At 44.3% G+C, this 13,778-nt stretch overlaps 1 protein-coding gene across 1 annotated transcript in view; it reads right to left on the bottom strand.

The window, feature by feature from the left end:
* Nucleotides 1-13,687, bottom strand: part of LOC115327842 (transient-receptor-potential-like protein) — a 169,866-nt gene extending 156,179 nt beyond the window's left edge. Inside the window, exon 1 of the mRNA XM_042289930.1 lies at nt 13,198-13,687. The gene's annotated coding sequence lies outside the window, so the exon portion shown is untranslated. The remainder of the gene's footprint in view (nt 1-13,197) is intronic.
* Between the last annotated feature and the right edge of the window lie 91 nt (nt 13,688-13,778).

Below are 13,778 nucleotides of genomic sequence, written 5' to 3' on the forward strand. Positions count from 1 at the left end.
GCGAAACTTCAACGAACATTTTAAGCATGGCTGACAGGCCAGGCAACGCATGAACCACAGCTGGTATGTGAAAATAAAGAAATATGGCCACAATTGCAGGGGCATCACTACAGATTTACATCTCGCACAATAAACGCTGCTGATGGTCCGAATGAATTGGCAAATTATGTATACTATTTTTTTTGTATCTCTGTCTTTAAACAAGATCGCCGAAGCAGAAAAACTGCATGCTCCTCGAGCAAGGTGCTAAATACAGTCTCGCCATGGGGGGAGAATCACAAGTAAGACAGCCCAAGTGCAGGGGCAAATTAAAAAAACAAACAAGGAACATTTATTATATACATTGCTCGCACTTGACCTTTGCTGGATTCGGATAGTATTTCAATGGACTACACAGGTGGTATCTGTGGACTTGTTTATATCGATCCTCAAGTAATATATAACAAACGTAAGTTATGGTGTCTAGCTCGTTATTAGTCCATTAAGCCCTAAAATTGAGATTTTACTTAGATCGAATTGTCCTGAAGCTAAAGTACCAGAAGCTTTTCTCACGCAGACTGTCGCCTTTCACAGGTTCCACATTGTCTGCTACCAGTGCTGCATCTACCACTGGACAGACGTTCGAATGCTTGCTTTTACTCCTGTTTTCCTCTGTTGTCAGAGAGTCCAGTTGCAGGGAGTTTGGAGGCTGAGGAAGCTTTTGGGGACCTGCGGCAGTGACTCTTAAATGGAAATGACAATTCAGACTAAACGGTGTATTTTCCGAATACCAAAGGCTGGAATAAGGAATGTCAGGAAAAAGTATAAACATTCCAAATTACGGCACTATTGCTGTGCATATTTTGGGCAGTTTACTACATATCATAAAGGCAACTGGGGGAAATTCGGCCGTTTTTGCTGCCACCATACAAACTAATTTCCAGTAATTGTGGATCCTCTAAGAAATATGCCTGCATACGCGTATAAACTATATAATTGATTCAGGAAGAAGCTACATTTATGTAAAACAACCCTGTTCCATGAGCACTTCAAAGATCATCAGACGCAGGGCCTTTAAAACATCTGCAAACCAGCGCATGCAGAGTGGCAGCGCAGAGTTGGGGTCGCGAGCTAATTTGCCGACCACCGAAAAGCCCATGATATAAATTCCGCTTCAGATGCCTTGAAAGCGGGATGTAATATCGTCCTAAATCATGAACATGCAAGGAACAGAATTCCAGCGTCTGAAACACTTGCGTCACCGCTTCACCGATCCCTCGCAAAATTGCCTTGTGTCGTGTGGATGGACGGGGAGGTTCATCGGCGGAATTGCCTCCGCCGATAGCTTTCGGGATTTGTAACCCAATTTTAAAGGTAAAAGGGACAAGCAAGCTTATAAAATGTACGTAAGCACGTTAATATCGGCCTAACTCAACGTCTTGTACACCGGGTAAACGAAGTCCGGCTCCTCGAAGAGCTTGCGGCACACAACGCCAAACCAGGAAACCGGTGCTGGGAAGCGACCCGATGCGAGATCGCGGAGCGGGGTACTCGCCCTGACGTCACGGTACACCTCACCCAATCAGGGCGCGGCGACCGCAGCGACGCTTGTGTTCGCTCTCGGGGCTAATACCGGCTCGAGGATCCGACCGGTCCCGAGCGTTCCCAAGGCTCTCGGCGCGGGCTTGGCTGGTGATTTAGCCCTTTGGCGATATGGCAGCGCGAAGTGGCTCCCGTTCTGAACTGATATTTACCCCGTGTTTGCTGTCGTTTGTGGCCAATAAAGTGTCATGCCGAATTAGTACTTAATCGCGCAGCAAATGCAATGAGAGCCGCTCTGGCTGACCGCTGCATACAGCCTATCCGGAACACGCTTCAATGGCGCCCTCTCGTGCCGTCGACTCGGAGTGCGGCAGCCGTGAGCGCTCGATGAGCTCACTACTTCTCCTCTAGTTCACGGCCACTCTCAAGCAACCAAGGATGTCATGAGGGAGGTTATTTCTTGCTTGTTTTTTGTAATTTTAATTTGCCTATAACTTTTAAAATAAAGGGAATTTCGAGAAACGAAAAGTTTCACTAAGTTACTACGTTCAGTGCGCTCGGGTTCGGTGCAAATTAAAAATTAGTAAAAAAGTCATTGCAGGGCCCCTTTAAGTTTAACCCAGCTAGAAAAGACCATGTCCTAATAAATAGAGGAGTTTATGTATACTAAGATCAACTGCGGTCGCATAGAACATGAGGAAAAGCAGTGTAATAATGATTTAAAAGATTAAGTCGATGCATCAAAGCCTTTTCAAACAACATATTGATTTGACGCGTGTAAAAGTTAAGCCACCCAACCAAAAAAGCAACACTTGTACTCACTCCATAAATTCCTTGTTTTACTCTTCCTCTCTTTTCTTCAATGTTTATTCTGCGCAAAGCGCGGCAAGTTTCACGCTCTTTGCATAACATTCCCTCGCCGAGGAGTGCCCACTATCACATTTAATTGCGAAGAGCAGTGCCCAAAATTTTATTCGGGGCTGTACTTGAAATACTCAATTGTACGTGTTTAAATACGGTTGACAAATACATTCCCGAATTTTAAATACGTAATTCAAGTGCGTATTTCAAATACTTGTATCTGAAATACTGTCCATCCCCACTCGCTGCCAATATATTTATTTATCTTTTAACCTCTTTTAAAATTCGCAACCATTATTGCTCAACACGTAACCGTGAAACGCAAAACGAACTCAAAAATAAATCGAATTCGCCAGCAGGATAACGCCTTCTTCAGAGCGAGCTACATTGAAAAGCTTTCTACTAGAATCGGGACGCAACGTATAATGACCACCGATTCCTTTGTGAAAGAGACTGACTGACTCCGGATTTCGCCATTGGTACTCATTAGGAGTTGGAACTCATCTGACTTTAATCCTAAAAGTATCTTTCCCCCGCCAGCGACCGTATACTAGAAAATTACCCTATCCATTGTGTGAGTCCGATGCTTTGTCCGAACTAACAAAAAAGATAATGACGGGCAAAAAAAAAAGCGCCTTAATCTTATAGGATAAAGTCGGGAAACGGGCTGTGCAGTGGAACGATCCTACATTTCACTATTTTCGGTTGTTTAATTCTCAATATTATTAAGAGTAATTAGTCAGTTGGACGTGCTTTCGTACGGTCCCCGGCGCTCATCTCACGGAAGCCATTCCTATGACACACTGTCCTGGACTCCTGATACAACCGCACTCATATTGCTGATTGTCATTGTGCTGTTGTAGAATTTGTGTGCTTCATTGTATTGCCTTTCTTGGCGGATTTTTCCCCAGATAAGCCTTGTCGTTATCTCTCTCTCTCACCCCGTCTCTTTTCTATTTCTTTTACCTTTATTTATTTTATTTTTTGCCTCGGTTATACAAGGTGATTCTGTAGTTTCTACAGCTTTACATATTTCTTTTAAAAAAATTCCGTGAAAGCTACACTAACCTGGTATGTGCACGCAATACCACCTCTGGAGGACAAAGCCCTCAAGACGCGCTGTCGACGATGCTGATGTAGGCGGTGCTTCTTGGATTCACGCAGCCGACGCTACGACCTAATGGGGCCACTCAAGCAGAATAGAAAGCGCAATTCACTGGGACCTTTCCGTTTATGATTGGTGCCGCAGTGATAGAACACGTACAGGAACACGACAAACACCACGATGATGCATCTTTGACGCTGTCTGATTAGTCCCAACATCACTACACACAAGTACAGTGATGAGGGGGGGGGGGGGGGGGGGCATGCCTTGTCTTTTAGGCAGTATTCATGCAAGCATTAATACGACCAGGGGGACATAAGGTCGATGTAATAATACAATGAAAACACTCGAGAACTGGTCGGCAGCTAATGCTATGCAAGTAAATGAAAGAAAAACAAAGGCGGTTATATTCAGACCCAAAAACAAGCCCGTTCCTACACATCCAGAAATCTTCCTTAATTCACGTCCTATAGAAGAGGTAGATAATTTCAGGTGTCTCGGTATCATATTTTCCGCCGACATGCTATGGGACGCTCATGTAAACTACTTGCTAACAAAAATAGCGCAAATTACTGGGATAATTGGACGCATTCGATACCTCCTTCCCGCACAAGTTAAGTTGCTTCTTTATAATTCAGTGTTTACTCACACTTAAACTATTTATTATCAACTAGTGTGGGGGACAACTACATCTTCAAACCTACAGCACGTTCATTTATTACAAAAGAAATATGTTCGCTTCATCTCTAACGCCCCTTATGGAACACCAAGTTCAATTTTCTTTCGTCGTTCTCGCGTTATTAGGGCACAAAACCTATACAGATATCGTTTGAGTGCTCGCTATAAATTAGAAACACAGAGAACTATAAGTAATATGCGCAATCTTGCCCGACTGCAAATACAAACCTCTAGTTACTCTACAAGACACAAAGAGAGCTGGGTAGTCCCTACAACTCGACTAAACTCCGGAAAAGAATGTCTCCGTTATCTTTTACCATCCCTTTCAAATAACTATCACCACGTTCATTTTGATCTGTACACTTGCAGATATAGTGAACTTCGCGCAATGTACGAAGCATAAAAACACACACATATATATGTCTATGTGTACGTGTGTGTATATGTGTATGTATGTATGTATGTGCGTGTGTGTGTATGTATGTATGTATGTATGTATGTATGTTTAGTATATGTGTGTGTTTGTATGTATGTGTATGTGTATATATATATGTGTGTGTGTGTGTGTGTTTATTGTGTTGAAGCATCTTAGAATATTTTGGATAGTTTTCCCTCTCTTGTGTACAACTTCCCGATTTCTTTTATAAGCAAGTGTTATTCTTGTTTGGTGTATGGCTGATAGTTGTCTGTTGTTCATTGTTATGATGAAAGTGCCTTGTATTATTATATAATTTCGTGTGTTCTTTTTAAATGTCTTTGTCGCCACTGTATGTACCTGAGGGGGGCTGAGGACCAGTCAAACTGCTTGGACAGCTTTTTTCCTCAGCCCCCACCATGCTTGTACGTGGTAAATAAAGCTAATATTATTATTATTATTAAAGGGGGGGATTTACTTGCCAAACCCACGAAGGGCACCTGGCACGGCCCAGCGGTGGATGGGGATTCATTTCGACCACGTGGGGATCTTTCGACGCGCAACCGAAAGCCCGGTTACACGGCGCGTTCTCCGCAATAAGCCTCCGTCAGATTGCGGGCACCTCGGCCGGGACTGGAACCCGACCTGGGGTTCCGTAGCAGGCGGGCGCTTTGCCTCGAAACCATCGAGGAAGCTGTAACCAGGGGAACATAATACAGGGGACTATAATCGTCGCGGTGGGTCGGATAATTAACCAGAATGTGTTCATTAAAAGTTTAATTGGTGAAAATAAACATGAAAATCTCCAATTAGAAACTTGCTGAGCGTAATCGAAAATTACTAAATCAGCCAACTTTCTTGGAAGATTTGCGCAGGGCCGGATTAAGGAACGGGCTAACGGGGCTGCAGGCCAGGGCCCCAGGCTGCCCGACGACCCCGTGCTGGCCCCAGTCGGTTTGATTTTAATTCAGCTCAAACCTAAAAGGTTTTTACTTCTTTTTTTTTTTTTTTGTAACGGTGAAGCAGGGATGCCACAAAGTTCCCTTCTCTAGACGAGCTGATGTTTGTGAGCTCGTTGTAAAAGACTGTGCTCGAGCAACAAAATGCCCCCCGCCCCCCCCCCCCCCCCCCCCCCCCTCCCCGTTTTTGTGGGAAGAAGCAAAGCTGTCGACGCTGGCGGTCCTGTTGAAGTCTCTTCTAATTGAATCAAGACGGAAGAACGGTCATGGAGTTCTTCATTGTACTGGGACCCCCTCGACGCGTTTTACGGACAATGGTGGGTTGGAAGGCACACAAGTGTTGCCGAAGGCGACACGAGCAAGCAACATACATGCTACACATTATGTTTTGTTCATTTTCGGTATTTTAGAGTAGTTCCTTATGGAAAGTTTCCTCCGAAACGACAAGTTTAAAAGAACCCAAAAGAAATATCGGTGAAGTTCCCGAAGCCATTCTTTCTAACGAGTAACAGGCGTTTCGAGGAGCTGGCTCTTGAGATGTCCCCCAAATGTTTTTTTTTTTTTTTTTTTTTTTCGAGGGGCAGTGACTGCAAGCAACTGCTCTGGAGCCTGTGTCTAAACTGTCAGTGCGAGACAACACTATTCCTGCCATCGAGTGATATGAGCGCCGCAATCTTTATACGAGCCTCTGAGGTATGACCTATTAGTCTTAGCCCAGAGGAATACGTGTAAATAGCTCAAAAAGGTTCTTAATTACAGCAAATAGAAAAAACAAGGCCACTTCCAAAACTAACTTAAACATTTTCTCCTTAAAATAAAGAGCATGTAGGAAAGGAGTTTAAAAATAAATCCTTGATCTTCATGAGAAATGCCCGTGAATGTGCCTAAATGACAGTCGCATTCAGTCTCAATTATTTATTTTATTATTTGAATGCAGAAGTAGGCTAGTTTGGAATTAGTTTAGTTATCAAAAGAGGGTGGACGAGGCGGGTTGAGCTCTAAATATTTTAACCATTAATATTACTTTGTTGTCTGTGTTGCTTTACTGTTCAAGTCAGTAATTAATTAAAGAAAGTGTAGCTAGACAAGCTACAATCACTGGAATAAAAACAGTATATTTTTTGGACTGTGCGTGGTCGGGTTAGGCGACGATATAGCAAGTGCGCAAAGGCGACGAGTACCGCGACGATGCACCTTCATCGCCGTTTGATTGGCTTCATCGAATTGCGTAGCCTTGCAGCTTGCGCTCCTACATAAAGTAAAACGGCGTCCATACAAACGCCAGTTTATTTTATGTTCCCGCAGGTAACATAACGTACTACTTTATGTGTGTTACGTACGTTACTTTCAAACTGTCTCCGCTGTAGATGGGAACATTTGGTAAGTGCAGCGCGCGACTGAAAACCCGTCGTCCTGGTCCGTCGTGGAGTAATTAGCGGTGCACGTCGCCCGAGCTCCGGTACGACGCTCGTCCAGATCGAAGCGGGACGGAGCCGCCGGCACTTCGAGCTCACCGATCAAATCTGGGCTTTGCGGGACGAGCTTTCATTCCAATTGTACTGAAAACTGCGGTGCGCTAACGCACTCGGACATAAATCCCGCCGGTTCCAATCGCAGTCAACAGAAACTTGTAATCTTAGCCCGTGGTGATTTTCCACCGGAACTGGTTTGCAAGCGGTTGTTCGCCGATGTAGTGTACTTATACACATAAAAATTATTTTATGTGCGCTTGCCACTGGGCCCCGGTATTTTTGCTCCGATTTACACGATGCTTTAAAATGGATGCCGAAAAAAAATCTCACTTGAACAAAAGTTCACCGGACAGAAGCTCGCCGGACAAAAGCTCACCCATTTTTCCTCAGACCCTAAAATCCAACGATAAATTAATCCTGACAGACACGTGGTTTGGCGATTAGGGTGAAGACAAGTTTATTTATCGATTGGTTAGAAGCGAATGCAGTCCCCTACTAGCTCTAGCAGTCTTGGTAGATCTGGGTGTACCTGAAGTTTATAACGGGTCTTTATCGGAGTTTATTTTTCGCGGGAAATTCGGGGTTTATCGGAGTTTATTTTTGTTTGATTCCCGATTATTCGAAATTCAGAGCTTAATTTTACTCTATTATAATTATTAAAAAAAATTAAAAAAGTACTTTTTGCCCAGAATGTGCAAAGAAAGGAAAGCGATAGCTGCAGCGCAACCGCGCAATGCGGGATGAACGGCGCCGTCCCGTACTGGAGGGCGGTGGTGCGACGCGGTTAATTCTCATGGCCGTCGTGCTTGACGTTGTGGTTGGCGTCGTGGTTGGCCTCGTGGATGCCACTGACGACCGCCACCAGTGCGCGGTGATCCGTGTAGCAAGTGGGTAAGCGCGGTGGAAGTTTCTAAAATCATCCAACATTACGTGTAGCAACTGGATACAGCCAAAGTGGGACTTCGCGTAACGCGAGGAATGTTTGAAAACAAGTCTTTGAAGCCGACGACACGAAGATTCTCCCATCGTTGCGCCATTCTTGGTGGGACGCCAGGGCTAGTCCTCTTCGCTCTCTTCGCGCGGCACGGCCGACGGAAAGCCCCGACTTCTCTCTCCTCGCACCAAGAGGGGAGATAAGGTTTTTGCCTTCCTTCGCGCGCGCGGCGACGACAACCCATGAGGTCAAAATCTCTGCAAAGTGTCACCCGCAAAGCGATCGCTTTAAAATTGTGGTCACGGCCAACTCTGGCGAACGTGCCCAGTCTCCTGCCACGCTAGATGACGACTCCGGCTAAGTCCTGTACGGATGAGCGGGAAACTCTTACGGCGGTTCCCGATGCACACCAGCTCGGAGCACGTGGAGCGAAAGTTCGCGCTGCAGAACCCAGGGATCCTGGGTTCAAGTTCCACCCCTGCCAGTTTCGATCTGGATGAGCATCTTACCGGCGTGCGGTTGGGTATCACTACTTCGTGGTGCACGTTAAAGACCATAGGCTAGCGGTTGTACTGCACTGGCTATATTTCTCATCTACAGCTGGGAGACAAGTCGCCGTAGGAGGCAGACCAATTTCTAGTCGGTATAAACACCCACACAACCCAACTTTTTTTCTTTTTTTTTTAATTTTATTTGAAGCGTTAGTTTGCATTTCGAATCCCTCGTTCATAAAACGCTCTGTGAGTGGAACCCCCTCTCCACATCTTTAGAAAGTATGCCGTCGATTGCCTTGTTTTATTTAAAGTGGCGTTGACCACTCATTTTTTGTTAATGTTATGCCGAGCTGTTTAATAAACTAATATAATTTTGTGCCCGACTCTTTATATAAATTCATAATTTAATTGGGAATTTAAAGGAATACTACAACGAAATTTTGGCGCTAATTTTTTTATCTATATGTGTTCAAAGGAGCAGTATCACATCGGGCATACCAATATCTTGTTAAAAAAGTCTCGAAAAGGAATTTTAAAACGAATCAAACGATTAGCAAAAAGCACCTGGTGGATGTCGCTAACGCCTCGTTTGTAATGCCCGTCTAGGAACCTTTCCAGCTAGTGACGGAGGTTGTCTCGCCTCCAGCCACGACGAAAGAAGAGGGGAAGGAGGTACTCCCCTCTTCCCGAGAATCCCTTTTGTATGTCTCAGAAGTCGCTATTGTCCCCCTACAAGATTATAGAAGATTAACCCGTCATTTAAAATTTGTACAAAAGTAGCCGCTTCGGTGGCTGGAACGGCTAGGCTAGGGTGCCTACATGTTTCCGCCGCTCCGCGGAAACATGTAGGCACCCTAGACTAGGCCATCTTCTCGACGTCAGTCTCGCCGTAGCTTTGCTCGTCCCGAGACGACCTACGTCACGATTGCGTTGGATGTCACGTGGTCTCCGCTGGGCCTTCTCCGAGGGCTTGCCAGAGTGGGCCGTTTATAACGAAAAATACAGACACCCAGGCTCAAAATACAAACGTGCGATTGTCTTTTACGGGTATTGTGGATCATATTAAACCTATTTTTGAACACGACGGGAATATTTCAAATTTTGTTGAAGTATCCCTTTAATGTTTTTTTTTTTTTTTTTTTTGCTTTTTCTTACAGCAATTGAATGAAGAAAATATTAATTCATCTTGGTTCTGCACATTCTAGGGATGAAGTCAGTACAGACGGGATGTGCAGCGTGTGTGAGCTTATTTAATTTTGGATTGGTGTATAATTACACATTTATTAAATTTACCCGCTATATTTAGCGGGGAGCGTTTCCCCTATAAATGGAAAAGGAAAACTTGCATTTCCCCGCTAAATTTAGCGGGAAAATTGACTGTTACACTTCCGTTGCACACATTTGTCACGTTTGTTACATATCTTTTTCTTTTTTATAATACCCTAGCCTTAAACGCATACCGCCTAATACCCCATTCGCACGGGCAGCACAAAGGTACCTTGAACAGAGGTCCCTTTGCAATCGGCGATTCAGCCCACACCCTTGTGCCGAGAGCGCATGCCACGAGCGGAGGATCTCGGACTGATTCGCTGCCGGTCATGAAGCTAAAGGTACCTTTATGATCGTGTGAATGGTGTATGATAAGAATACGGAATAAATCAGAGTAGATTTTTAGGACATCCTTCCAAAATCGCACACACAACTTCATCTTAAAAAAAAAAAACAAAAAAAAACGATGGTGTGCGTGTGTTTCAGTGAAATCTGGTCGTCATAAAACAAAAATTAAGACTATGAGCTCGTTATTATTTGTCGTCAAAAATTAACAACAAAACATGTGCGCTAATTTGACAGCGCTGAGCTGCAGTAGTCGGCGCATAATTGTAGGCTCTTTGTCAACACATATACGCAGTGTTGGGTAAAGTTCGTAACAAAAGTACTTGAAGTAAAATACGAAATAATTGAGAGGTTATGTTCTTCAAGTAAAGTAGTTAGTACACCGGGCGCAATGTACTTGCAGTAAATTACTATAAATAGTGTACTTTCGAAGAAAAGCAAAGGTACCTTTTAACACAATATTTCATAACGCCCTTTCATTCCCCTATGCAATGATGTTGTAGTTGTTTTTAACTCGTATACATTGCTTTAGGGGAAGTCCAGGTGTGTATTTTTCTCTTCTTTAATATCTGGTAAAAATACACAAAAAGGAGACATTTTCTGCCGCCATAGACCTTTGCGTCGCTTATCACCCGAGCAAAAAATGCCGAGTCACTCTGCTGTGGACGAATGCGTAGCGTCTGATCTACCACACAACAGGGCAACAGCGCATGCTCCGAAGGAGTTCGACAGTCCAGCAGACAGAGATGGCAGCGCGCAGAAGGCGATGTTAGCAGAGGTCAACGTTACTAAAACACTCAGTTGGGAAACTCCCATAGAGACAGCTTTGAAAAAGTGGCCCCAAACTGTCTCCGAGCACCGAGCTAATGACGAACATAACGCCACCATTTCTCCCGCAGCGGCCACTCGACAAACTGCAAGTGACTTCTATTTTGGCTTTAAGAACAGATACAGCGGTAGAGGTTAGAGGGGTGCCACCCCCGTCTCCCCGGCGGACGCGCCGCGTTCACCTACCGGAGTTAAAATGCACCTAGGGCGGGACGTGCTACCTGAAAGGCCCGCTGAGGCATGGTTGTATAAAAACAATATTAATTGTGCCGCAAAACCCTGCAAACTAAAGATTTTAAAAACATAACGCGCCCCTCTTTTGGTACTAAACTCCAATAAGTTTCATACAAAAAGAGTCTTTTTCGTTTGTTTTTACGCAAAAACAGGCTTTCAAAAAGCTCAAGGTGACCACAGTACAGACAAATGATAAAGAGTGGCGCTGTTGTCGCATTTAGCTCGGTCTCGGTGGACGCCAGCGGCCCAGGTTTCGACGGCGAGTTTCCCAACTGAGTGTTTTAGTAACGTTGGCAGAGGTCTATGCAAAGCGCAAGTTCGTCTGCTTCCTTTGCAGTGGTTGTGGTGACGTCAAAACGCCGAGCTTTGATTGGCTTTGACTGGAAGGATAGTGGGTAGACCCCAAGGCAGCTTGCTTTGAGGTTTAACCCACTATCCTATACTCAAAGCCAATCAGAAGTCGTCGTCGCTCTGACGTCACTGCAACCCCTGTGCAAGAAGCAGACGACTTGGTCTCCGCTTAGCGGCGCCTGGAACTTGATTGATTAGTGTTCATTTACTGTAGAGCTCACAATTCACACCTAAACCTAGCACTGCGCAGAACACCCTGCAATACACTCCAAAGTATAAAAGTACACTATTTACATTGGGGTGCAATGATTTGTTGCATTATTTACGTACAATAATACATACACTCAAACACGAGTACGTTGTGTATTTTACAATATACACTAAAGGGTCGTAATGCACATTAGATTACCCGACCACTTTTTACATTTTTTTTACATTAAAAACTCATTTTAGCACGATAGTATACAGCCAAGGTAGGCGAGTAAAGTCTACAGAATTTCGCAATTCAAAAATGTATATAATGTCTATATTTATCATATAATGATGTTTCTACTTTTGTGCCGTGTGTGTGTGTGTGTGTGTGTTGTTCTTGATGAAGACCTATTACTCTCACTAACTGTCAGCTATTGGAGTCACCCAAGATGAACTAACGTAAGGCAAACGGAGCCCTCTTTTGTAAAATTTGGGTAAACCATTGAAAAGAGCGCGAACGAGACGAAGGACAAGAGGAGCGTAGACCGCGCTTTGTCTGTCTACGTCCCCTCTTGTCCTGCGTTTTGTTCACGCTGTTTTTAATCGTCAATATGCAAAACCAACTCGCCCAAGTCGTCACCCTACTGGGGTCAGCCAAGCCCCTGCTCTAACGGCAGGGGGCGGTCGCCAAGTGCCACGAGCAGCAAATTGAGCTCTTTTTGATACTTTTTGAATCTCGAGCATTCTAGTAGGAGATGAGTTTTATTTTCGACTCCACATGCACATTCTGCAGGTTATACTTTCGGAAATTTCCGGAAAAGTAATGTTCAACAACGGCGGCGAATATTGGATAAAGTCAGCTGACCACAGAGTAGTTGTTTTACTCTCGTTGACGAAATTTTTAACACAATCAACTTATAAGACACTTATTTGTGTCGGTCTTAGGGCCACCATTACTTCACTCAGAGAAATGACCAGGTGAGCGATGCGTCGTCTGTTCGCGTTTCTGGTGAGAGTATATAGAATATTTCCCAGTATTGCTTCAGAGTTGGCAAAGCATAATTTTGTGATACAAATTTAACAATATCAAATTTGGGGAATGTACTTTGAAATCTGTATTTGTACCTTCCTCAGGGAAAATACCGCAAAAACTTTAAGTAAAGTCTATATACATACCCAGAGAATGTACTTCAAGTAAAGTACAAATTTTCTAAACCTACTTGAAGCAGTACTTTAAGTACAATGTACTATCAGAAGTAATTAATGTAAACTATCAAAACGACAAACCATGCATGCTAGGAAACGCCGCTAGAAAAAGGACTTTATCAATTTTTACCACGGAGTATTGCAATAATAAAACGTAAGTTATATATAACATAAATAAAAAAAAAAGCGTCAAAGGGAAACAAGAGGACACTTGAAGATACAGGGCCCTCGTTTTAAATTTCCGTCTTTGTATTTTTTTTTTTTTTTTTTGCACTTTATATTTTTAGCGTTTGTTTTATCTCCAGTAAATGCGAAAGTTAGAAGGAGCCATACCTGCTCGATCTCGAATCCAACGCAGTCCGGCGTCATTGCCCCGCACACATCTTTCACTGTCATACACACATGTCTCGCAGGGAAGCCCACCTCGTTCTCATCAGGAGCCGACTGTGCGTTCCAAGCAACCACTGACGCCACAGAACCGACACACATGGATAGGGTCGCGTTACAGGAGTGTGCTCCGTCCGAAGAGCAGTTCAACGTTCAACGACATCGTCGCCGAGCTCGGAAAACTTCTGGATTTCGCGCGCGTTGATTACCTCGAACCCAACAAGGTACTAAGTTTTCCAAAGTGTTCTTCGCTGGCATTGCAAGGCGAATTCTTTTCGCGGGAAGATGGCGGTTGTTTTCCGCGGCTGCTTTTCAACAGCTCCCCGCACTGTAGCACGTTCAGCGGCGTTAGTATCCTGAGCATGACGAAGAGCCGAAGAGCTTTTTGACTGCTCGTACGAATTGCTTCCGCATCCAATGGAGAGCCACCTCCTTTGATCCGGCAGTGCTTCTGGCTGACGCTTGGGGCGCGCAGGACGCTAAAATTGTGATGACAATACTGCTTCCGCTAAACGCTAAAACCGTGT

The sequence above is a fragment of the Ixodes scapularis genome, unplaced genomic scaffold (assembly GCF_016920785.2).
Source record: "Ixodes scapularis isolate PalLabHiFi unplaced genomic scaffold, ASM1692078v2 PGA_scaffold13__105_contigs__length_92229423, whole genome shotgun sequence".
NCBI classification, from domain to species: Eukaryota; Metazoa; Arthropoda; class Arachnida; order Ixodida; family Ixodidae; genus Ixodes; species Ixodes scapularis.